Raw genomic sequence first — 8,546 nt, 5'->3', positions numbered from 1 at the left:
TACTTTGGAAGTAATTAATGAGGTAAGACTGTCATGAATACGACTATAGATTGTCTACGTGCTTAGGCATAGAAAATGTTTGTTGTAGTGTTCGTGAGTAGTCCTAAAATAAGAATTTGAGTATTGGATTAAACCCACTCTCATTTGAATCACTTCGTGAATATTATCATGAGTGATTGTTAAACGATAATATCTTATATTCTTGAAACGGAAACATATAGTTGTTGTTTACAAGTCGGTTGCGCATTGATAATACGTAAATGCATCAGTAACTTGATATTATAAAATGCATGGTTGTGTGTGATTTGATGAGTAAATAGTACAAGAATATGAGTTGAAGCTTATCCGTTCCTTTTACCCTAGATGGGATAAAAGCGATATATGTGGACCCCTCGAGGATTTAGTGATGACGCCCTAAGCGCTTGGCCAAGCCTGGACTAAGTTGATGTGTTCAGTTGTCTTCTGTTGTCAGTCGTAATAAATCGGAAAAATGGGAAACAGAGCTTGGATAGAGAGAATGATTACAATCCATGTCTGATGTCCATATGATATCCTATAGAATGGAGGAATATTTGATCCCTTATCTAAAGGACTCATTACTGATAAGATCAGAGTTCGACAACGGCTTTTGAAAGCTACAATTGCTTATCAGATTCAAAATTCATACTTGCAACAATAGTTATTACACTTATCCAAGTGGGAGACTGTTGGATTAGGTGTCTAAGCCCATAACTAGAGGAGAGAGAAAGTAGGATTTATTATATGAATAATTAATTGGTACTCAAAATGATTTTATTAATATATTACAAGTTTAATATATTATTTGGAAATCATGTTCTTAATTAGTAATTAATCAGAAATTAATTTGATATTAATTTTAGGATTAAAGGAACTTATTAATAATAGAGGGACCGCTTTTGCAAATCATTGATAGTTGCAGAACTGGGTTGATGGACACCATAGAGTGGAGTGGACGAAATACTAAAGGGAGGCCCTATAGATTTTGCCCAAGGGGTCTTAAGTGGAGGCGCATGGGTTGCTTCAGCCTTAAGCAGGAATTAGGGTTTCCTCCAGAAACCCTAGCAACCTCACAACTATATAAAGAACCCCTCTACATGAGAATTTCGGTTGATGCTAGTGAAACCCTAAGGATAGCCGATTTTATTCTCTCCAAGTCACCCTTGTTGTGTTGAGTGTTTATGACTCCATTAGAGGTGCAACCCTTGGGGCACTAAGCTTTGAAGAGTCAAGGACTTCAAGGATTGTTCTTGTTATTACAATATAACAAGTGAGGTAATCTTCTGACCCTAATATATATGAGAATTTCTAATTATATATATACTAGATCTATGGTTTTGCTTTGCATAAATTATTTGCGTGTATAACTTGAGAAAAACCTAGATCCAAAGCAATTAGGGTTGCATGTGCACCATAGGAATATTGTAATGCTCAAAACCCATCATAAGAATATCACCCTGGGCATTATACTTGGATTTTATTGAGGAAACCATAGTACTCAGGGCATTATACTTAGATTTTATTGAGTAGGCATATTACTCAAGGCGATTATATTGGGATTTAGGTGATAATATATAAGAAACAACTATAAGTATTTAAAAATAATAGAGTAATCTCTCCCATTATAAAAATAAGTAATTTTATTTTGATAAACTTCAGTGAGGTTCACAACAGCTACTATAACAACTTAGTTATTAATACTTATGTATAATGACTCTTTGAATAATTCATATGACTTATACTCTCTCTAATTGACTATATTAAGACTGAATCATGCCTCCAAGGATTAGAGTGACATGAGCAAATCCAGGAACCAGACCAGCATCGACACGACAAACAAGGAGCAGACCTCGAACCAGATGTAGACCTGGCAGAGAACCAACCCCACCAGTAGAATCAGAACCAACATTTACTTTAAGTTCGCTCGTAGTTCAGTAGTTAATCGCAAAAAAAAGTCACTAAAGCTTTAGCAAGCCACAAAATTATAAGGAGTACTACACAATGTCGTAAGGGTGATGATGTGGTGCTGGCAATGGAAATGGAGGTGGTAGCAGTTCGCATGGTGACAATAGAGGAAAACAAAGTTCTTGTACTTAAAAAGACTTTATGAACTGCAAACCATGCTTTTTTGTGGAAATGAAGGGTCAGTAGGAATGACCCACTGAATAGAAAGAATGGAGTTTGTGTTCTATATCAGCTCTTGTGCCTAGTACTAAAAGGTGAAGTTTTCCACTTGCATGTTCATGGATGAGGCATTGTCTTCGTGGAATGATCATTCCAAGACTATAGGTATATATGAAACATATTAAAATCCATGGTGATGTCCTCCCATTTCCATATGGTAATCTATGTCAAAAACCACCAATACCGGCACCCCATGACATGCCACAACCTCCCAGATATAAACCTCGACCAACTCCGCCGTAGAAATACTCTCCTGAACCGGAATGAAATGTGCGCTCTTGGTCAAACGATCCACGATGAACCATATCGAATCCACTTTGCATACAGTCCTTGGAAGCTTCATGATAAAATCCATGGTGATGTCCACCCATTTCCATATGGGAATCTCCAACTGCTGCATTGTTCCTTGAGGTCGCTGATGTTCGGCCTTTACTTTCCTACAGGTCAAGCACCACTCCACATACCATGCCACATCCCGCTTCATGTAGGGCCACTAATAATCAGGACAAAGTTCGTTATATCTATTCGTCACCCCGGGATAAATAGAGAACCTTGACTTGTGAGCCTCCTCCATCAGAATCTAACATACATCCCCCTAATACGGAACCCAAACTAGCCGATGCAAATTCAACAAACTACGACTATCATAATCAAAGGAAGCCACCTGACCCACAATACTCTCACTCTTCCGGTGGTCTTCCTTCACATCCTCAACCTAATACTCACGAATCCGCTCCAACAGTGGAGTAATCACAATCATCCTCAAACATATGTCTCTGATTGGATTCGTGACTGCCTTGCGGCTAAGAGCATCGGCCACCACATTGGCCTTCCTCAGGTGGTACAAGCTCTCACAATCAGAATCCTTCACCGCATCTAACCAGTAGGGCTGCCTCATATTCAGATTCAGCTGATCCATAAAATACCTCAAGCTCTTGTGATCCTTGTAAATAGTACAATGTACCTCATAGAGCCCCCAAATCTTAAGGATGCAAACCACGGCCCCCAAACTCCAAATCATGTGTCAGATAATTCCCATCATGAAGCTTCAGCTGCCTCAAAGTGTAAGCGATCACGCGACGCCCTCTCCATCAACATTTTCCCTAATCCTATGATCCACACATCATAATAAACAACAAAATCCTCAACACCCTTTGACATGATCAGAATCGTTGCCTCATACAACCGTTGTCTCAATGTCTCAAAAGCTGCTTGTTTCCTGGGCCTCCAACTAAATATAACCGTCTTCTTTGTCAGCCGGGTCAATGGAACAACTATTTTGGAAAAATCCTGGAGGAATCTCCTATATTAACCATCTAAACCAATGAAACTGCAAATCTTAGATGGAGACCTTGGAACCTCCCACTACATCACGGCCTCCACCTTGGCTGGATCGACCAGAATACCCTCCTGGTTAACAAGGTGCCCCAGAAGCTGCACCTCGTGCAACCAGAACTCATACTTGGAGAACTTTGCAAAAATTCTCTTCCTCTTCAAAGTCTCCAGCACTTTCCTCAAGTGCTCTTCGTGCTGCTCCTATGTATTGAAATAAACCAAGATATCATCGATAAATACAATCACAAACCGATCCAACATCGGTCTGCACACGTGGTTCATGAGATCCATGAACACAATTGGAGCATTGGTGAGCCCAAAAGGCATCACCACAAACTCGTAATGACCATAACGAGTTCGGAGAGCCGTCTTTTGCACATCCTCATACCTAACCCGCATATGATGATAACCCGATCACAAATCAATCTTGGAGAACCAAGATGCACCCCGAAGCTGGTTAAAAAGATCATCAATCCTCGAGAGTAGATAACAGTTCTTCAATGTTACCTTATTCAACTCCTGGTAGTCGATACACATACGGTGAGACCCATCCTTCTTTTTCATGAACAAGATCGGTGCTCCCTAAGGCGAACTGCTTGATCGAATAAACTCCTTGTCTAACAGCTTCTGCAGCTATGTAGACAACTCATGCATCTCAGGAGGAGCCAACCGATACGATGCTTTGACTATCGGAGCTGAACAAGGAACTAGATCAATCCTGAACTCAACATGCCTTTCCGGAGGCCCCCTAGGCAAATCCTTTGGGAACACATCCGGGTAGTTTCACACGATTGGCATATCATCCACAGTCGCCTTATCCTTATCCCGGGAATCCATGACATAGGCAACATAACCAGAACAACCCTGCTAAAAATAGCATTTGGTCCTTGCCGCTGAACACAAAATCGACCCACGTTGAGATCTCTCCCCATAAACCACTAACTCTCCCCACTCATAGTCTGCGCCCATACCAACTGCTACTCACAATCAATCACTGCCCCATTAGGGGTCAACCAATTCATGCCCACGATAACTTTGTTCCCATGTAACGAAATGGGAACCAAATACTGCTCATTGAAAAACTGGAGAGTACAAGCTCGATGAACTCTCGCAACCCAAACAAACCTATCATCAGCAATCTCAACGTCAAAAGGACAATCCAGCTCCACCGGAGCCCCAACAAATCACTTTGTAAGTGTAAGCAATACAAAGGATCTGGTAGCCCCTGAATCAAACAATACTAATGCAGAAATACCATTCATAAGGAACGATCCAAAAATAAAACACATAAAAATAAGAAAACAATTCAATATAAATAAAGAGATAAGGAGAAGATACATACTCCTCATCACATTGGGAGTTGCACGTGCCTCCTTAACCATCAACTGGAAAGCCTTGCTCTTCACCATAGGAGTGTCTTCTCGGCCTTGGCGGTTGTTAGTAGTCCGAAGAGTTGCAGGAGAGGGTGGTGACATCGGTTCTATTGCAGCCAAAATCGAACATTGGGCCTTCTTGTGGCCCCTCTGATTGCAATGAAAGAAAATCATATCAGATCCCTGGGTGGTAGTATCCATACAATCCCTGCTATAATGATCAGTCTGACCGCACTTGAAGTAGCTAGAACCTCCAACCTTGCACGACCCCTCGTGCACCTGCCGTACTTGCCACAACGGCTCCGCCCGTGATGGCCTCTAAATCTGGACTCAGATACCTTAGGCTACTTGTTAGAACCCTTAACACTTGGTAAACAATCTGATTTCCTCTTCTTCTCCTTCTCCAGATCAACCTACCTCTCCCTAGCTCGCGCTATCATATCCTCAAACGTCTTGCAGTTGGATCGGCACACAAACTGTTGAATGTCATTGCTCAGCATCTCATGATATTGAGCCTTCTTGAACTCGTCATCTACCCAATATCATGGAACCAAAAGCGCCCTCTCCTTAAACATCGTGGTGATCTCAGCCACCATCTCCATAATCTGGCTGAGATTGTGAAACTGTCGTGCCAACTGGTGCAGCTCAATCACCAGTGCAAACTTACCTCGGAACCTGGTTTAGAAATCATCCCATGTCATCACATCAACAACTTCATCACCCATTGCACGTCCTACCTCCTCCCACCAGTCTCGTGCCCTATCCTTCAAAAGACAGGAGGCTAGCCTAACATTTTCCTCACCAGGGCAAATGTTGGTGCGAAAGGTGTTAGAAACATCTGCTAACCACCTTTGTCTAGCTATTGGGTCCTTCTCCCTAAGGTAGTTCGGAGCTCCATATGCCTTAAACTCCTTGAATGTCAAAGAACGTGCTCCTACTAGTATCATCACCTCAGAATGATATAAGCTCAACCGCTCATCTAGAATCTCCAGAATTCCCTTCTCGATCGTGTCAGAGATTACATGAGTCTGGTCAAGAATGCAACGATTAATCTTCGACGAGATGAACTCCTTAGTCTGATCATCAAGTTGCCCGGCTCCAGATCCTGAGCACAATCCCTCTCCAGCACTAGAACTACCAACAGGTCTGCCTTGTAATGTCACCATACTGAATATAGACCAGACAAACCATCAGAATAAGCATTCAATATACCGGGGAATCACAAACTCCACAAGTTCCCTAGTTTCATTGTAGCTCTCCTTGAATCGAGTACGGATCCTCTGTGTCCAGTAGTACGGACCCATAGTACCTTCCATATTTATCCGTACACTCCACAAGACTTAACTTAACCAAGTTACTTTATATCAATACAACTTCCCCTCACAGAAAAAGCTCCCAACACTAGATCTCATCCTAGGTTTTCCTAGGACAAACTCAATACTACTCTCCACCATCAGCTGCAAAAGGAACTCCTCCTATCTCCCTTTAACTAGCTCACAAATACAATTACATGTCAGTAAAACCAAATAATTCTTCAAATGAAAGGTCTCATGCTACAATGGTTCGACTCAGACAAGAGCAGCGCAATAGAGTTAAAACCTAACCTTCTAAAATTATTTAGTTCCCATAATATGTAACTTAGCATATTCGCTTACTAGTGAGAGGAAGTTAGTTAGAACTCCAATAAAGCACAAATGAAGCAACATTCAGACATCAAGTAACCAGAATCAAGCATAACCTAATCAGGTCATCCTATCACTTACTAATCAGTAATAGTATACAAGTCTACAAGCTCATACAATAGGCATAATAAGGCATCTCTCCTAACATTCTATCATGCAAAACTTAGCGGATCTTAGCCCTAACTATCATGTGATTCATAGATTCATAGATCAAATCATATCAAATAACAGGTACAGGTAATTTGGGAAAAATTACTTGAGCTCGGTTGATTGCATGCACCACACCTTTTTTTATTAGAAACCCTTTTTTAAAACATTTTCATTTTGAAAATTCCACCAAACCCTCAGTTTTAGTTCAGACACACCTGAGAGTGTGGCGGAATCCCTCCAACTAAAGCTCTTATACCTACTTGTAACGTCCCAAAAATATGACCCCAAAAAATTCATTTTTATTAAATAAAAATAGTATTCCAAAACCATCATTGATAAAATCCAAATAAGATAAGTTTACTAAACATCATATCAAATCAGAGTAAATCACAAAAGCGGAACTATGTGGTATGTGCAATGCAGTCATCCCAAGCTCTTTCCCTTGGAACCAGAACTACCCGAAACATAAACAAAAAACCGAAAGCAAAAAGCTCAGCGAGTTCCCCAAACTACCCCATACAATACATAATTAATCACATACTGGGCCCCCGCCCTCCTTCAAGCCCCGCCTAACATTGTGTAACAACGCGTTATTTCAAGTCAATGTAATAGTCTAGGTTAACCATTGTAACTTGTTTTAAAGTAATAAGATACAATAAATTAAAATAAAATTCTAGATAAATCTGATATCTATTATGAAAGTTGAAGTGGTCGTGACAAGGATTCCAGAAATACAAAGAACGCCGGAATCTAAGTTATAACAAAGAAGCTATGGCCTATCAAAGTTTCGCGACAGAACCGGCACAACGCTGTGTGTCGTAAAAAGTGAGCTTACAATAAAATTCTCTTTAGCCTTAGCAATCTAATTGAAAGTCGTAGTATACATTAAACCGAGAGTGTGTATAAAAAGAACGTCCAAATCTGACTTCGTATGAGAAAGTTATGAATTTTCTAAGATTTGGCATAACAGTGTGCAACCCGAAATTCAAATTATAGATCGAGTGATTTTTAGTTAACACAACCTAAATGAGAAATGAAGATCTCATCAATAGTAGTTGAACAGTAAAAAGACAGATGAAAACGAACGTCGAATGAAGAAGTTATGAATTTGTAACGGACTTTTCCTGTCCCGGTCTGTTAAAAATAGAACTTTAAAAATTAATTCAAAAGTAGCCGACGAAGTCTCAAGGATAGTTGTAGAGTACGGTCTCATCCATGCGTGGATATAAAGAACGTTGAAAACAGAGCTTGTATGCGAAAGTTATCAAATTTTGAAATTTGTGGCCCATATTTCGAAGCTAGTCCGAAGGGGAACGCCCCGCGTTCGCAGACACCTGGTCCGGAGTTGGCCACTCAACCACTTTGCATGGATGACACGTATGAGTCTCGGAACATGAACATGCGCCCCGTTCCTCTGACTATCATATGAGGGTACGCACTGCGTATCGGAATACGCTGCGTCCGTCACATGAACACCCAACGTACTGAAGACCATACCCCTCCTATAAATAGCATGCGAGGCCTCCCAGATTATTTTGCAAAGTTACTCCTTCTTTCACACTCGACACCCTCTCAAGCCAATCTAAAACCCTTGAAGCTTAGGGATCCTCCCTAGCACTAGAAGAAAGCCCCAGATCATCCAAAGCCCCCGAGAAAAGAGTTTTTCAGTTTGACACTCTGCTCGTGCAAAACCCGGTTTTTAGAAAAAACTCGCAGTTTCGTCAAATCAAGTGAGTTCATACCCCTACGTTTCAACATTCTTTTTTATAATTTTAAATGGGGGGATACAAGTAAAACACAAGGA

This window comes from Lactuca sativa, chromosome 7 (assembly GCF_002870075.4).
Source record: "Lactuca sativa cultivar Salinas chromosome 7, Lsat_Salinas_v11, whole genome shotgun sequence".
NCBI classification, from domain to species: Eukaryota; Viridiplantae; Streptophyta; class Magnoliopsida; order Asterales; family Asteraceae; genus Lactuca; species Lactuca sativa.
This window is presented reverse-complemented; position numbering follows the sequence as displayed.